The sequence below is a fragment of the Epinephelus lanceolatus genome, chromosome 20 (genome assembly GCF_041903045.1).
Source record: "Epinephelus lanceolatus isolate andai-2023 chromosome 20, ASM4190304v1, whole genome shotgun sequence".
NCBI classification, from domain to species: Eukaryota; Metazoa; Chordata; class Actinopteri; order Perciformes; family Serranidae; genus Epinephelus; species Epinephelus lanceolatus.
This window is the reverse complement of record NC_135753.1, coordinates 1,110,568-1,125,883: the sequence shown is the minus strand read 5'-3', so window position 1 is coordinate 1,125,883 and position 15,316 is coordinate 1,110,568. Positions and strand designations below refer to the sequence as shown.

The 15,316-nt window shown below is 40.2% G+C and overlaps 1 protein-coding gene across 1 annotated transcript in view; it reads left to right on the top strand.

Annotated features, from left to right (window-relative positions):
• The window catches only part of plag1 (pleiomorphic adenoma gene 1), a 33,611-nt gene extending 18,782 nt beyond the window's left edge, over positions 1-14,829 (top strand). The window contains exon 4 of the mRNA XM_033639372.2: positions 11,171-14,829. The gene's annotated coding sequence lies outside the window, so the exon portion shown is untranslated. The remainder of the gene's footprint in view (positions 1-11,170) is intronic.
• Positions 14,830-15,316: the final 487 nt, after the last annotated feature.

Genomic DNA, 15,316 nt, shown 5'->3' with positions numbered 1-15,316 from the left:
AATGTGGACATGAATTAGTCTTTTTGGAAGTTTGAAATTGTTTAAATAGATGAATGCTAATAGTAATTTCATTGCAGTGACATTGACTTAACCCTGCTTGTGTTTTTGTCTGTAACATTGCTGTAATGTATGCGCATAACAGCTGCATTAGGCAGTTCAGTGATGTCACCTTGTCAGCAGCAGCAGACCTAATGTTCACTCCCCTGGATTACACAACCAGACTTCAAGTCTCCATAAGTTTATTTCCCATACATGGTGAAATTATAGGACTTAGGACTTCCTGCAAATTTAGGGAAAAGCGATAAAAACATTTCAAACATGCTATAGGAATTAAATAAAGTATATGTGAAATAGGCAAAAACATGCAAAAACATCAATCTGGTCCTTATGATAAATCTATAAAGCTGAAGTTCATTCACATAGTTATAGACACGGAGCTGAGTAGTAACTACTGAGCAACTGTATTACAGTTCATTTTGGTAGTTTGTTGATTTTCTAGTCAAAATGTATGTTATTCTCCAGCTGTGGGGATGTTAAATGAAAACTGAATGTGTTTTGGAGTTTCTTAGTTAACCCCTAATCCCAAACCAAAGTCAACCAAACACATTACTGATGTTAAGGTAGCATCAGTGTATCTTAACATAGAGACTCAATTGAGACCATTCACCAATTCCATTCACACAGCATCCTCAGTGGTAGAGTTAAGTTCAGCCATGTATCTGGATTAACAGGCACCAGTTTCCACGTAGAAAACTAAACTGTGACACACCAACACACAGCCATTTACTGTTTATGGGCCTCACCCAGTCAGCTAGCTGAAATGATCCATGTAAAACACCCCAGTGGAGTTCTCTTTACTACAGGCTCAGTGTGCACTTTGCTGATGGTTTTGAACATGGCTGCTGAAATGTCCCACTCTTTCCTTGCTAGTGTCATTGTGCCTTCTTTATCAGAGTTATAAAAAAGTATTATACGAAACGTCAAACTTCTAAGAAGTGTAGTTAAATCATCTTGCTTGAAACTGCTGACTGACCGAATTTTTTTTCCATTGTGGATCATATGCAAAGATCTAGAATGCTGATTTTACATCTGCAAGACATTAACTTTTAAGTTTGTATATATGCTAGTACCGTTGTATTTTATTTATCATAAAAGGTCACTGCAAGGGTGGTATGCAAAAGTGAACCATTAAAATTGGGAATTATTGGTATGGATATGAGAGCTGAATCTAACACCTGGGCCTCTAGTTTCCCAGCGCAGCGCAGCGCAGCGCAGCGCAGCGCAGGGTGGTGCAGGGTGGCGAACCCTGCGCAGAGCTAGTTTCGAGCAGCGCAACCCGAGGCACGCTCAGTTTGGTAGTTTGGCAGACTGAGGTGCGCTGAGATGGGTGTGGCGGTGCAGCAGGGGGAGATGTCGACAGATCCAGCTTGGCGCAGTGACAGTTTCATGCCAAAAGGCTTCGCCGAAGGTGCGCTAAAAGCTCGCCAGCTGAAACCAGGTCTACTGTCAGCGCAGGCGGAGCGCAGCCGGTGTAGGGGAAGTTTGGCTGACCGGGGGACAGTGTGCACACATCACCAAAACCTCACAGGCAGGTTACCAGCAATACGCAATAAATGCAAACGCAATAAATTTCCACAAAAAACACTATTCAATGCAATTATCTGCAATCAGCACATAAATGTATCTCTATATCGACTGTCCCGTCACATCTGATGTCAGATCAAAGGGGATTGTCACTGTTTGGCACGTTTCGCACCCGTTATGGAAACCCAACCTGATTTGATTAACACACCTGCAAACTAATGAGTTCACATCACTCTCAGCCCACCACAAACAACCACAGCATCAGATAGGGAGTATATATTCAGCATCTGTCATTTTAGAAAAGTCAAAAGAAAAGAAACAGAGAGAGACTGTGAGAGAGAAAGAGAGAGCGCACGTGCACGAGAGAAACGCAACATTGATTTACAATTGTGGTGACCTTCTCCCAGGCTACCTTTGCATCATCAGCCCTTGGAGGTCTGCTCGCAGTTCTGTATATGCGGACACTGCGAGCTTGGACCTCCTGGACCAAAACATCAGTTTCCTCCATGGCGAATTGAGTAAACTCTCATTACGCCTTCGCATGGCGCATTTAAGGGCTAGGAGGGGGGCTCATTTGATTGGTGTGATGTGAATCGGATGTGTAAAACCCACTCCATGCCTTCTCTCCTCCCTCTTTCCGACTTGCGCAGGTAGGAGGGATGGAGGTGGGAAAGAGGAGTAGCTGCGCCAGTGCGCACAGTGTGCCAAACTTGCAAAATCCACCTGGCCACACCCAGTTGGCGAAGCGCAGGTGCACTGCGCCTCCGCCTCGCCCGGTCTGCAAAACTAGAGGCCTTGTTCTTTAAAAAAAAAAGCAAAAATCTCCATAGCTTAATTCATATTCTCACCAGACCCCTTTGGACTGACTTTAAAAAATAACAACCTCTGCCTAGTATTTCACAAATAATAAAGCATATATTCAACTATTCAAATATATCTTAAAGTCCCAGTCAAAAGTCTGGACTCGCTTCAAATCTTAGCTCCATGTTAAGTTATCTTGACAGTGTGCTTTTGTCTGCTAACACATAGCCCATAGAATTTTAGAATACATATCATCAAACATCACTACACTAAAGAGTTAAAAAAAAATTGTTTTGTTTTTTGAGATGGCTGGTAAACACACCTCTCCACCTCTCAAATTAACAACAGAAAATGCAGTGGAAAAACCAAGAAGCTGTCTATGGACTACTTGATGGAGAGTACTTTATTACTAAATCCCAAAAATATAAAAAATATTTAGAAGATATTTGAGCTAATACACTAAAATAAGATGTTTATCTGAGAGTAATCTGGAACCAAAGTACACTGTTCACAATGCTAAACGAAATGGCTACAAGACATTTAGGCCTCTAGTTTCCTGGCGCGGCGCAGGGTGGCGCAGGGTGGCGAACCCCGCGCAGAGCTAGCTTTGTGTAGTGCAACCCGAGGCGCGCTCAGTTTGGTACTTTGGCAGACTGAGGTGCGCTGAGATGGGTGTGGCGGCGCAGCAGGGGGAGGTGTCGACAGATCTAGCTTGGCGCAGTGACAATTTCATGCCAAAAGGCTTCGCCGAAGGTGCGCTAAAAGCTTGCCAGCTGAAATCAGGTCTACTGTCAGCGCAGGGGGAGTGCAGCCGGTGTAGTGGGAGTTTGGCTGACCGGTGGACAGTGCGCACACGTCACCAAAACCTCACAGGCAGGTCTCCAGAATGTCAGGAACATTAACGATGCAATAAATACCCACAAAAACCACTATTCAATGCAACTATCTGCAATCAGCACATAAATATATCTCTATATTGACTGTCCCGTCACATCTGATGTCAGATCAAAGGGGATTGGCACCGTTTGGCATGTTTGGCACGTGTAATGGAAACCCAACACACAGCTGCAAACTAATGAGTTCACATCACTCTCAGTCAACCACAAACAGCCACAGCATCAGATAGGGAGTATATATTCAGCATCTGTCATCTTAGAAAAGTCAAAAGAAAAGAAACAGAGTGAGACTGCAAGAGAGAAAGAGAGAGCGCGCGCGCGCATGAGAGAAACACAACATCGATTTACAATTGTGGTGACCTCCTCCCAGGCTACCTTTGCATCATCAGCCCGTGGAGGTCTGCTCGCAGTTCCGTATATTCGGACACTGCGAGCTTGGACCTCCCGGACCAAAACATCAGTTTCCTCCTGGGAGAAGTTTGGCCGTCTGACGCTGCTGCTCTCTTCTGCCATGGCGAATTGAGTAAACTCTAATTACGCCTTTGCGCGGCGCATTTAAGGGCAAGGAGAGGGGCTCATTTGATTGGTGTGATGTGAATCAGCTGTGTAAAACCCACTCCAAGCCTTCTCTCCTCCCTCTTTCCGACTTGCGCAGGTAGGAGGGATGGAGATAGGAAAGAGGAGTAGCTGCGCTAGCGCGCACGGTATGCCAAACTTGCAAAATCCACCTGGCCACAACCAGTTGGCGAAGTGCAGGTGCACTGCGCCTCCACCTCGCCCGGTCTGCAAAACTAGAGGCCTTAGTCACTTCTGTCAGTCTGCTTTTTGATTTCTTATTTCCATGAAGTAGAAATTACAAAATAATATTTTTTTAAATTCCAAATGCATAATAATTCCCATTCCCGAGTAGAAGTATAAAATATGTAGTATATGTGTGAATATGTATTCATGTTGGACAATATAGAACTCCTCATAGTCCATGAAGTGAATAAAACATTTTGTAATACTCCAAATATTGCTACTATGTAGTAATTTAGCCAAACTATTCAGAATCTTTTAAGAAAATCTTTTTATGGGTGACTGTGCCACACTTTGGTAGTCATTCAGTTTTTAAATCTTGTACAGAGGCTTGTGATGAGTGATTTGGGTGGAAAACAGGCTTTGCTGTATTCTGCTTCCAGTCAAACAAAATACACAGGTCTCCAAACCACATTCACAAATTCACAAATCCACAAATCAATAATGCAAATATATTGTAAGCTCCATAAAGCTCCAAAATATTTCAGTTTAGAATTGATTCAGTAGTTTGATGGTAAAAGAAAAAAAAGGTCATGGTATGGTTCCATATTTATTTATGTATAAATTCAAGTGGCAGTTACCCCCTCAAACACGAAACACGTTAGCTCTGTAGGTTTGACTTCTCTGCCAAAATCCATGAACATGAGCTCTCTGAAAGCTAAAACCATGATGGTGTTGGGAGACACAATGATTCTGTTTTACACAAACAGTGATTAAAGCACTGCTTATGAGTAGTAAGGAAATAATAGTTTTTTCAAGCAAATGTGAATAGAGAATTATAATTGTAATTGCTCTTTAACAATAACAGCAATGAAAACTTGGCATATATATATATATATATATATATATATATATATATATACAGTACAGGCCAAAAGTTTGGACACACCTTCTCATTCAATGCGTTTTCTTTATTTTCGTGACTATTTACATTGTAGATTCTCACTGAAGGCATCAAAACTATGAATGAACACATGGAGTTATGTACTTAACAAAAAAAGGTGAAATAACTGAAAACATGTTTTATATTCTAGTTTCTTCAAAATAGCCACCCTTTGCTCTGATTACTGCTTTGCACACTCTTGGCATTCTCTCCATGAGCTTCAAGAGGTAGTCACCTGAAATGGTTTCCACTTCACAGGTGTGCCTTATCAGGGTTAATTAGTGGAATTTCTTGCTTTATCAATGGGGTTGAGACCATCAGTTGTGTTGTGCAGAAGTCAGGTTAATACACAGCCGACAGCCCTATTGGACAACTGTTAAAATTCATATTATGGCAAGAACCAATCAGCTAACTAAAGAAAAACGAGTGGCCATCATTACTTTAAGAAATGAAGGTCAGTCAGTCCGGAAAATTGCAAAAACTTTAAATGTGTCCCCAAGTGGAGTCGCAAAAACCATCAAGCGCTACAAGGAAACTGGCACACATGAGGACCGACCCAGGAAAGGAAGACCAAGAGTCACCTCTGCTTCTGAGGATAAGTTCATCCGAGTCACCAGCCTCAGAAATGGCAAGTTAACAGCAGCTCAGATCAGAGACCAGATGAATGCCACACAGAGTTCTAGCAGCAGACCCATCTCTGCGCGAATCAGGCCTTCATGGTCAAATAGCTGCTAGGAAACCACTGCTAAGGAGAGGCAACAAGCAGAAGAGATTTGTTTGGGCCAAGAAACACAAGGAATGGACATTAGACCAGTGGAAATCTGTGCTTTGGTCTGATGGGTCCAAATTTGAAATCTCTGGTTCCAACCGCCGTGTCTTTGTGAGACGCAGAAAAGGTGAACGGATGGATTCCACATGCCTGGTTCCCACTGTGAAGCATGGAGGAGGAGGTGTGATGGTGTGGGGGTGTTTTGCTGGTGACACTGTTGGGGATTTATTCAAAATTGAAGGCACACTGAACCAGCATGGCTACCACAGCATCCTGCAGCGACATGCCATCCCATCCGGTTTGCGTTTAGTTGGACGATCATTTATTTTTCAACAGGACAATGACCCCAAACACACCTCCAGGCTGTGTAAGGGCTATTTGACCAAGAAGGAGAGTGATGGAGTGCTGCGGCAGATGACCTGGCCTCCACAGTCACCGGACCTGAACCCAATCGAGATGGTTTGGGGTGAGCTGGACCGCAGAGTGAAGGCAAAGGGGCCAACAAGTGCTAAACACCTCTGGGAACTCCTTCAAGACTGTTGGAAAACCATTTCAGGTGACTACCTCTTGAAGCTCATGGAGAGAATGCCAAGAGTGTGCAAAGCAGTAATCAGAGCAAAGGGTGGCTATTTTGAAGAAACTAGAATATAAAACATGTTTTCAGTTATTTCACCTTTTTTTGTTAAGTACATAACTCCACATGTGTTCATTCATAGTTTTGATGCCTTCAGTGAGAATCTACAATGTAAATAGTCATGAAAATAAAGAAAACGCATTGAATGAGAAGGTGTGTCCAAACTTTTGGCCTGTACTGTATATATATATATATATATATATATATATATATATGTATGTACACATGTGTGTGTGTATATATATATATATATATGTATATATGTATATGTGTGTGTGTGTGTGCGTTTCTCTCATGCGCACGCGCTCTCTCTTTCTCTCTCTCGCAGTCTCACTCTGTTTCTTTTCTTTTGACTTTCCTAAAATGACAGATGCTGAATATATACTGCCTATCTGATGCTGTGGCTGTTTGTGGTTGGCTGAGAGTGATGTGAACTCATTAGTTTGCAGCTGTGTGTTGGGTTTCCATTACGCGTGCCAAACGGTGCCAGTCCCTTTTGATCTGACATCAGATGTGACGGGACAGTCAATATAGAGATACATTTATGTGCTGATTGCAGATAGTTGCATTGAATAGTGGTTTTTGTGGGTATTTATTGCATCGTCAATGTGCCTGACATTCTGGAGACCTGCCTGTGAGGTTTTGGTGACGTGTGCGCACTCTCCGCTGGTCAGCCAAACTTCCACTACACCGGCTGCCCTCCCCCTGCGTTGACAGTAGACCTGGTTTCAGCTGGCGAGCTTTTAGTGCACCTTCGGTGAAGCCTTTTGGCATGAAACTGTCACTGCGCCAAGCTGGATCTGTCGACACCTCCCCTTGCTGTGCCGCCACACCCATCTCAGCACACCTCAGTCTGCCAAAGTACCAAACTGAGCACGCCTTGGGTTGGGCTGCTCGAAACTAGCTCTGCGAGGGGTTCGCCACCCTGCGCCACCTTGCAACGCGCCGGGAAACTAGAGCCCTATATGTTGAAAGCAGAAAGTTAGGATGGAGTTAGACATTAGGACCTGACTTTCATGCAGGATACAGGAGTTTGTGTTATATTACAGATCTGAAGTTACACTGGCCTTAAATAACATGACCACGATCTTTCCCTAACCTTAACCATACCTAAGTTGCCTTGCACAGAGATTGTCGAAAACATGGATTTTAAAACCTTTGTAATAGATGTTGAAAAAACGAATCATTGAATGTAATCTGGGTTTTGTCAAATCAAACAATATCAGCAGTGTTGTCTGCTGATAGGATCAGAAAAATGGCATGTAAAAAACATAACCATAACATTATTGGATAATCTATAAATATCAATATCACTTTTCACTTTCAAAATGATGGTGTGTGTGTGGGTGTGTCTGTTCCACGTTTTTCTCCTCACTGACTTGATCAGTTCATGTGAAATTTGGCATAGTGGTAGAGGGTGGTGGGAGGATGCGAATGAAGCAATATCACATCAATTGGCCAAAGGGGGCGCTATAGCAACCGATTGAAATTGCAAACTTGGGCATATCTCATGTCATGTCGTAGAGACATGAAACTTTGCACAGAGATGCCTCTCCTTATGAGGAACAAATTTGCCTCAAGAACCCATAACTTCTGGTTATATAGATTTTCCGCCATTTTGAATTTTTTGAAAAACACTTAAAATCAATCTCTTCCTAGGAAGTTTGACCAATGTGCATGAAACTCGGTGAACATAATCTAGGGACCAATATCTAAAGTTCCCTCTTGGCAAAAGTTGGAAAACTTACTACCACTGAGCTTCTATAAGGCAATGACTTTAACTATCTGCCTTTCAAAGTGCTACCTCAAATGTACAGTTTTAGCCCACTAACTATCCCACTATTGGCAATTTTACTACTGTACTTTCAATAAAGCAATCGTACTATCAAATTCACAAAAACTCTGTCTGAATACATTGCTCTTCTTAATGGGTTGACTTGACTATTTAATCTGCAGTTTCCTATGACCTGTACCCCAAACACACACCATGTGAAACTGTACATGGCCAACTGTGCACTCAATGGGTATGGACTAGTTGTTACTAAAACACAGATGGCTGTAGAATTTCTTCAGTGATAACAAAGTTTTGGAGGCTTTAAGTTCCACAAAGCAAATTTTATTTACCTCCATTATCCTGGTGTAGTGGTAGGACCAATGGACAAATTCAACCAAAACAAACCTCATCCCAACTGAGGGAAAAGAACTTGTGTTTTTTTTTTGGTGAATTAGGTGAACTACATATTATATTAAACAATACAAAATTGGGGAACAGTCATTTTTTAAGAGACATGATGTTTTGGTGTAAACATATTTTGATGTACATATAGGGTTTCATTTCTTGAGATGGTATTTTTGCAGTTTTCTGCATCCAGGGCTTCCTCCTCTAACCAAACCATCAAGAGGGGTGCTACTCAGCATTGTCTGCGGCTTTTGGTAATTACAAGATTAGGAACAGAGTTAAAGCTGTATGTAACCGTGCTCCAACCAGTGACTCAATGAAAAGTAGCTGCATTTCACCGAAGTGCCTCAGTCAGTCCACACAAACACAAATGCACATTATCTCCTCATCTTTTTTTCCAGTATTAAAGGGACAGGTCCGGGGTGTCGGTGGATTAGTGGATAGAGCAGGCGCCCCATGTACAAGGCTGTTGCCGCAGCGGCCTGGGTCCGACTCCAGCCTGTGGCCCTTTGCTGCATGTCATTCCCCCTCTCTCTCCCCCTTTCACACTTAACTTTCCTATCAATTGAAGGCAAAACTGCCCAAAAAATATATCTAAAAAAAAAAAAAAAAAGGGACAGCTCCAACCTGTTCTCATTCTCAGGACGTCAAATACTGATACATTGTCACGCTCCTCAGTGTGTGATATTGATGCCAAAGGCAGCCTTTAGTGTCTTAATGAGACACAATGGCCTGTCAGCTAAGTCCAGTGTGAACCCATCCATGGAAATAGTTGACGCTCAGAGCAATGATGTAGTATAAAGAGCGACAAAGTCCAAACAGGGCAGGCAGGGGGTAAACTAGATGCTCTTCTTTACACTGAAGATTCTGAATAACTTCTTTAGACTGAAGAGTCTGAGGAACTTCTTTAGACTTAATAAAACTGAAGAATTTCCTCAGACTCACTGAGGAGTCTGAAGAAGAGTGTCTAGCTCAAAACAACATTTGTGGATGTGCTAGTAAATTACACTTAGGGGAGCTACAGTGTGCAGACTTTTTTCACGTTGTTTATTGCCATTCTGTTTGTCCAGCATCTGTCTCAAATGTTTTTTGGATGTACACATCTGCTATGTCTTTTATGATGTTTTTTTCTAAGCCTTTCCAAGTATTTTTGTGCCAAAAGCTAAATGTGACTGATTCACAACATTAACCAGCTGTCACAATGTATTTTAGCTCTGTGGCCTTCATGTAGCCATGAGATGCAGAGGGGAAGTGACAATTTGTCTGTATTTGACAATCTGCAATGAGAACAGGTTTACAGTTCACTCCAAAATCAAACATACAATTTTTTTCTCTTACCTGTAGTGCTGTTTATCAGTATGTATAGTTGCGGTGTGAGTTGCTGAGTGTTGGAGATATTGCCCGAAGAGAGTATCTGACTTCTCTCCAATATAATGGAACTAGACGGCACTCGGCTTTAGGTGCCCAAAAATTTGAAAAACTCAACAGCAATGTCTCTTTCCAAAAATCGTAACCTGATTACACAAGATAATCAACAGACCTTGCTGTAAGCAGTTTCATTTAGGAACCATTTCCTGTCTACGAAACTTTACCTACCACCCACCCACCATGCAGAAGGAAGTGCGCATCTACTTTAGGACAGGAGACTTGTGCTCATGACAGCATGGAATGTAAATATTAATGGCTTCCTCCTTACGTGAGCTATAACATTAGCTAGCTCCTGCTAGCAGTATCAGTCTGTTAGTTAGAATATTATTTTTGCTATTTGTTATTGCTGGTGGCTAACGGACTGTCAACTATGGATTCGTGTTCTGTTCATTTCCAGTGTTGGGAAAGTCACTTTCAAAATGTAATATATCACATATTACCAGTTACTTTTATTTAAAGTAACAAGTTAGTTTACAATACTGTCTGGGTTGGGGAATGTGCTTCATATTACTCTACTTTTGCCTTACTTCATCCATAAAAACCTTAGAAGTACAGCAGGTGATCAAAGCACAAAAGCTCACCCAGTCATCCATTCACATGCAGTGGTTCCCGCTTAATATTAAAATCCCCTCTTATATTAACATGGGTATGATGATACAGAACCATTAAATGGCCTGGTCCTTTTGAAATAAATACTTAGTCTACAATAGCACCAGCGAGAGAGTTGTGTAAAATACGAGGAGGGTGCGTCAGCCTTGCTTTACCATTGCAGGCGCCAGAAGTGGCACGATGGATGTGAATGAATGAAAAAAACAATACAGGCCCCACAAGCTTGGTGCCATCTAGTGCCATTATATTGGAGAGAAGACAGCCGATATCTCCAACACTCAGCAACTCACACAAAAATAATCTAGACTGATAAACAGCACTAGAGGTAAGAGATAAAATATGTATTTTTGATTTGGGGCTGAACTTTGAAAGTCATGCAAAGCCGCTTCACTACTCAGTCAGTATGGACACAAATAGCCTTCATTTAAATCATACATTGTAACTAGAAGTTACGCCTTATTTTCATGCAATTCATATTACATATCGGCTGTTTGCTGTGATTTAGAGACAAGAAATATGAAAAAATGGCACAAATAATGGCTGTGTTGAAAGGAATGCACAACATTTTTTTTTACATTGTTTCCCACAGGTTAACCATGGCAATATCATCCACTAGCATCACCATTCACACCACTCCAACATTACCACAGATATATGCTGGAGTGAAGCACAAGACATCTGGAATTTTCAGGTGACCTTGGCCATTAGAACCATGGACTCTTGGATTTGAATATTGAACTGTGTACACATTATACACATTCAATAATGTGTTGGAACAAGCAGATGCAGAATACATCTGCGGTAATAATTGGGTCAAATGAGTGGGTGTATTAAGTTGAAAAATGAGGTTCAAGAAATTTTTGCCAACAAAATGCTAACATAATCCTAGTAAACTATAGATAGCACTGATGCATTGCTTTGCATGTCATTAGTAACTGCCGTTACCTCCCATGGTAGTTGCTAGTTGGGGTTAGCCTCATTTGTGACCCATTTGCACCCAGTATGTTACTCTGTGGTCTGGTCACATAGCATTCCCTATGCAAACCTTAGGGGAAAAGCCAAAACATTTATCTTATGTTTTTTAACCCAAGGCAAAATGTTCTCATTCTGGGCCAGTTGTAAATATATGTGAGACCACAAAAATACATTTAAAGGTTTGTGTAGCAAGCTCCAAATCCTGATGTAACATACAAGATACTAAGGTCCCAAAACAGGCCGTCTTGGGGTTGGTTGTCAGTCTGATACCATTTACTGTGTTTTACAGTTGTTGCTAGTTCTGGGTTTATGACTGTAGTCTTATTTTTCATACAGTTAACGGAGTAAAATCACTAGCCAGGAAAGTAGGGCTGGGTATAAACCAAAACGTTTGCGCTGCACTGCCATACTGAAATCTGTACTGAAAGCTGACATCAAATGTGTAGTCAGATCCATAATCTTCTTTACTTCTCTTTGGTCCAGTAGTTCCTGATTTCAGTCCAAACTTTGATGAAAAAAATGAGGGCAAATGCACACCTACTGGAAACACTGGCTTGCAGGCATACATTAAAAAAAGAAATGGGAAGTTTGTACACTCATAACTCAATTTGGCAAACTGCCTTCTGTAGCCAATTTTACTTTTACAAAGTTCTTCTTTGGCTGCTTATGTCGGAACAACTTTTGGCATTTAAAATGTATCATGTGTCCAAAATTCCATATTTAGGTCACAAGATGGCACATGAACATGGCACTGTTTAAAGGGCAGCACAAAATCTAGTAAGTGGACCTTTAGTTAATATTATTTTGTCAAACTGCTGTACCCAAGATCAAGAATGAACTTTCATGCTCAACATTTGAGTACTGTCATTTATGCTGTAATATAAAAAAAGACAAACATGGTTTATATTTAGTTTTGGTATTATAATAAAATCTCCGGTATCATACTGGCACATATCAAAAAATGTCAATTAATACCCAGCCCTACAACAACAGAACTGAAGGATGAAAAGTCACATTTTATTATTTCATAAAATAAAAATAACATATTTAATATGTAGAACAGATATAAGAACAGATATAATTTTGGACAAATGTCCTTTTTATACTTTCACAAGACATTGGACTGCACACTATGGAAAAAATGTGAACTTTACAGCCTGTACCCTCACCTTTTCACCTCCTACCACAGCAAGTAACAGATGGAGCATCTTAGTTCCATGAAATGCTTGATGCATCTACAACCCAATAGTGTTTTGATTATACCTCAAACACTCATCTTGTTGTTGTGCTCTGAAATTCAAACATGATGATGAAATAGAAGTGTTAAGTTCCCCTTTTACCCTCCTGAATGACAGGACATGAATGGAGACAATATTTTTCTAGGTTATGTGAAAGGTAGAGTTGAATGTGTCAAAACATTTATTGAAGTTTCCTGTTTGTATCTTGTGAAGGTTTGTGGTTTTACAAAACCGTTGTTTTTTTTTTGTAATCATAGCACTTTTTGTAAACTGAATGCCTTTATTTCATCCAATACCTTTTGTTTAAAACCTTCATTACAAATGTATAGATGATATATTTAGCTCTTTTAGAGAACAATAATATTTAAATACAATATAAAATGTTTTATTTTTACAGGTACAATTCTGACAGTGTTTTTCCTATCAAAGTGTCATTTTTGCTTTACTTGCACAAGTGTTCTGTGTATCTCATTGAGGGGTCTTTTAAAAAACAATGCATGTTAATCACATATATTTGTTGGCCGAATTTCTCAGAAGGCCTTCTTTGACTATTCTAGGTCTGAGAGCACAGACAATAATAAAGCTTAAATGGACAATTATATAGCACTTATATCATTTTTTTGTGGGTTGTTTAATTAGATGTTAAAAAGACAAACAAGCTATACTGTATGTTCAATAACTCCAAGGGTGATTTTGTCTTCTTCTATCATCCTTTGACCTCAGTGTGACAATATGGAAGAATATTACTTGATTTCTTAGTGGTTTCTGCCTGAAAGCTGGTTGATGAACATACATTTTTCAATCAGTTGATTGCAGTTTCAACTTCATGTATAATTTCAATGAACTGTATGACAGAATCTGAGGATTTCATGTGGGGTGAATACAAGCAATTAACTGTGCATGGATCAAAGTTGACCAAAAATAATTTCTATCCATTGGAGAAAGTAGATGCAGATTTGGGGTGTGGTATCAGATCAAGTTCAAAATTCTAAAGCTAATTTAACTGCCCAAGAAAAAACAGAATGTCTCCCAAATCCATTTGGTGAGTGGGAGACAGGAGATGCTCTTCAGTGAGAAGCACAGACCTTTAGCAATTCATGTCAAACTTCTTTATAAGCTTCAGTGGTACCAGTGAACTTTCTTGAATGTGTATGTAAGAAACACTGCAATATATTTTTGGTATTGGTTCAAGCTGCTAACGTACTTCTAAAGCTCCTTAAGGTGCTACAGACCTCTTCTCTAGTTCTTAAATGTATCATTTGTACAAAGTATCCAGTTCAGCTGAAAAGCTGGCATGTGTACCTGGTTGGACTTTATAGCTACATATATTTGTATTGTACTGTGACTTTTGACCCCCCCACCCACACCTTCCCCAATCTGGGGAATTGAAACATATTGGGAGATTGTTCTGGATGATATCACTCAGCAGAGATGAAGACATTGATGATGATGTTAAAAAACAAGTCTATGTGACTCTATTCAAAATGTGCTGAGGTAAATCTGAAACAAACTGCATTCCAGCCATGTTGGTTTTGTTATTGCAACAATGCCATCCTGTGACAATGATGCTAATTTCAATGTTTCACTTTAAATCTATTTTACATACTACTGTTGTTTTTGTTATTTTTATACATATAGGCAAAGTAATTCTCTCTCTCTCTCTCTCTCTCTCTCTCTCTCTCTCTCTCTCTCTCTCTCTCTCACACACACTCACACACACACTCACACTCACACACACACACACACACACACACACACATACATATGTGTATCTATATATTATCTATATCTATATATAGCTATGTCTATATGTGTGTGTGTCTGTTTATAGGTTGTGTAAAATAAAACTGAATGCTGCAGCTTTTAAATGTTTTTTAACAGTGACATCCAAAGAGGCAGATTATTTATTGTCTGGCAGAATAACCTGATTTGATTTACATATCTTGCTGCTATGAGTGAGAAGAGCTGCAATTGTCAACTCCAGTGTTTTTACACAATGTAATGAAAGTTCAATAAACACAAAAGAAGGATCCAACTGTAGGCCTTTTGGTCATTTCTAAAAATGTGTATAAACTGTAAATCTGTGTAAATTCATGTTTATGTTTTTTTTTTGTTGTTTGTTTTTTTTAGCCTTTTCATACAGCGTCAGTCCTCGTACATTCTCGGAACCCATCAGCTGTATTCAGCGTCTGACTTCCGGCAGACAGCGATACAGCTGTAGAGTCTGTATATAGACACTAGTCCTTGTAGAATTACTTTACTCTGAGACTCAGATACCAGGGACATTTAATGTGCTCAAAACATTCAGTCTTTTTTATGGTCAAAACTATCCAGACAAAATGTGTGCAGCCTTAAAGAATGCAATGAGAGGGAATTATACTATGCTTTAAGGTGAAACTGGTTGATTGTTAAATTCAAAACCTAATCTGCACCTGCGAATATACTGAAATATCACTGTAACAGTGGTTTGTGCTGATACTGTGATGGTTACAGCAAAATTAATATTAGACCAATACCTATCC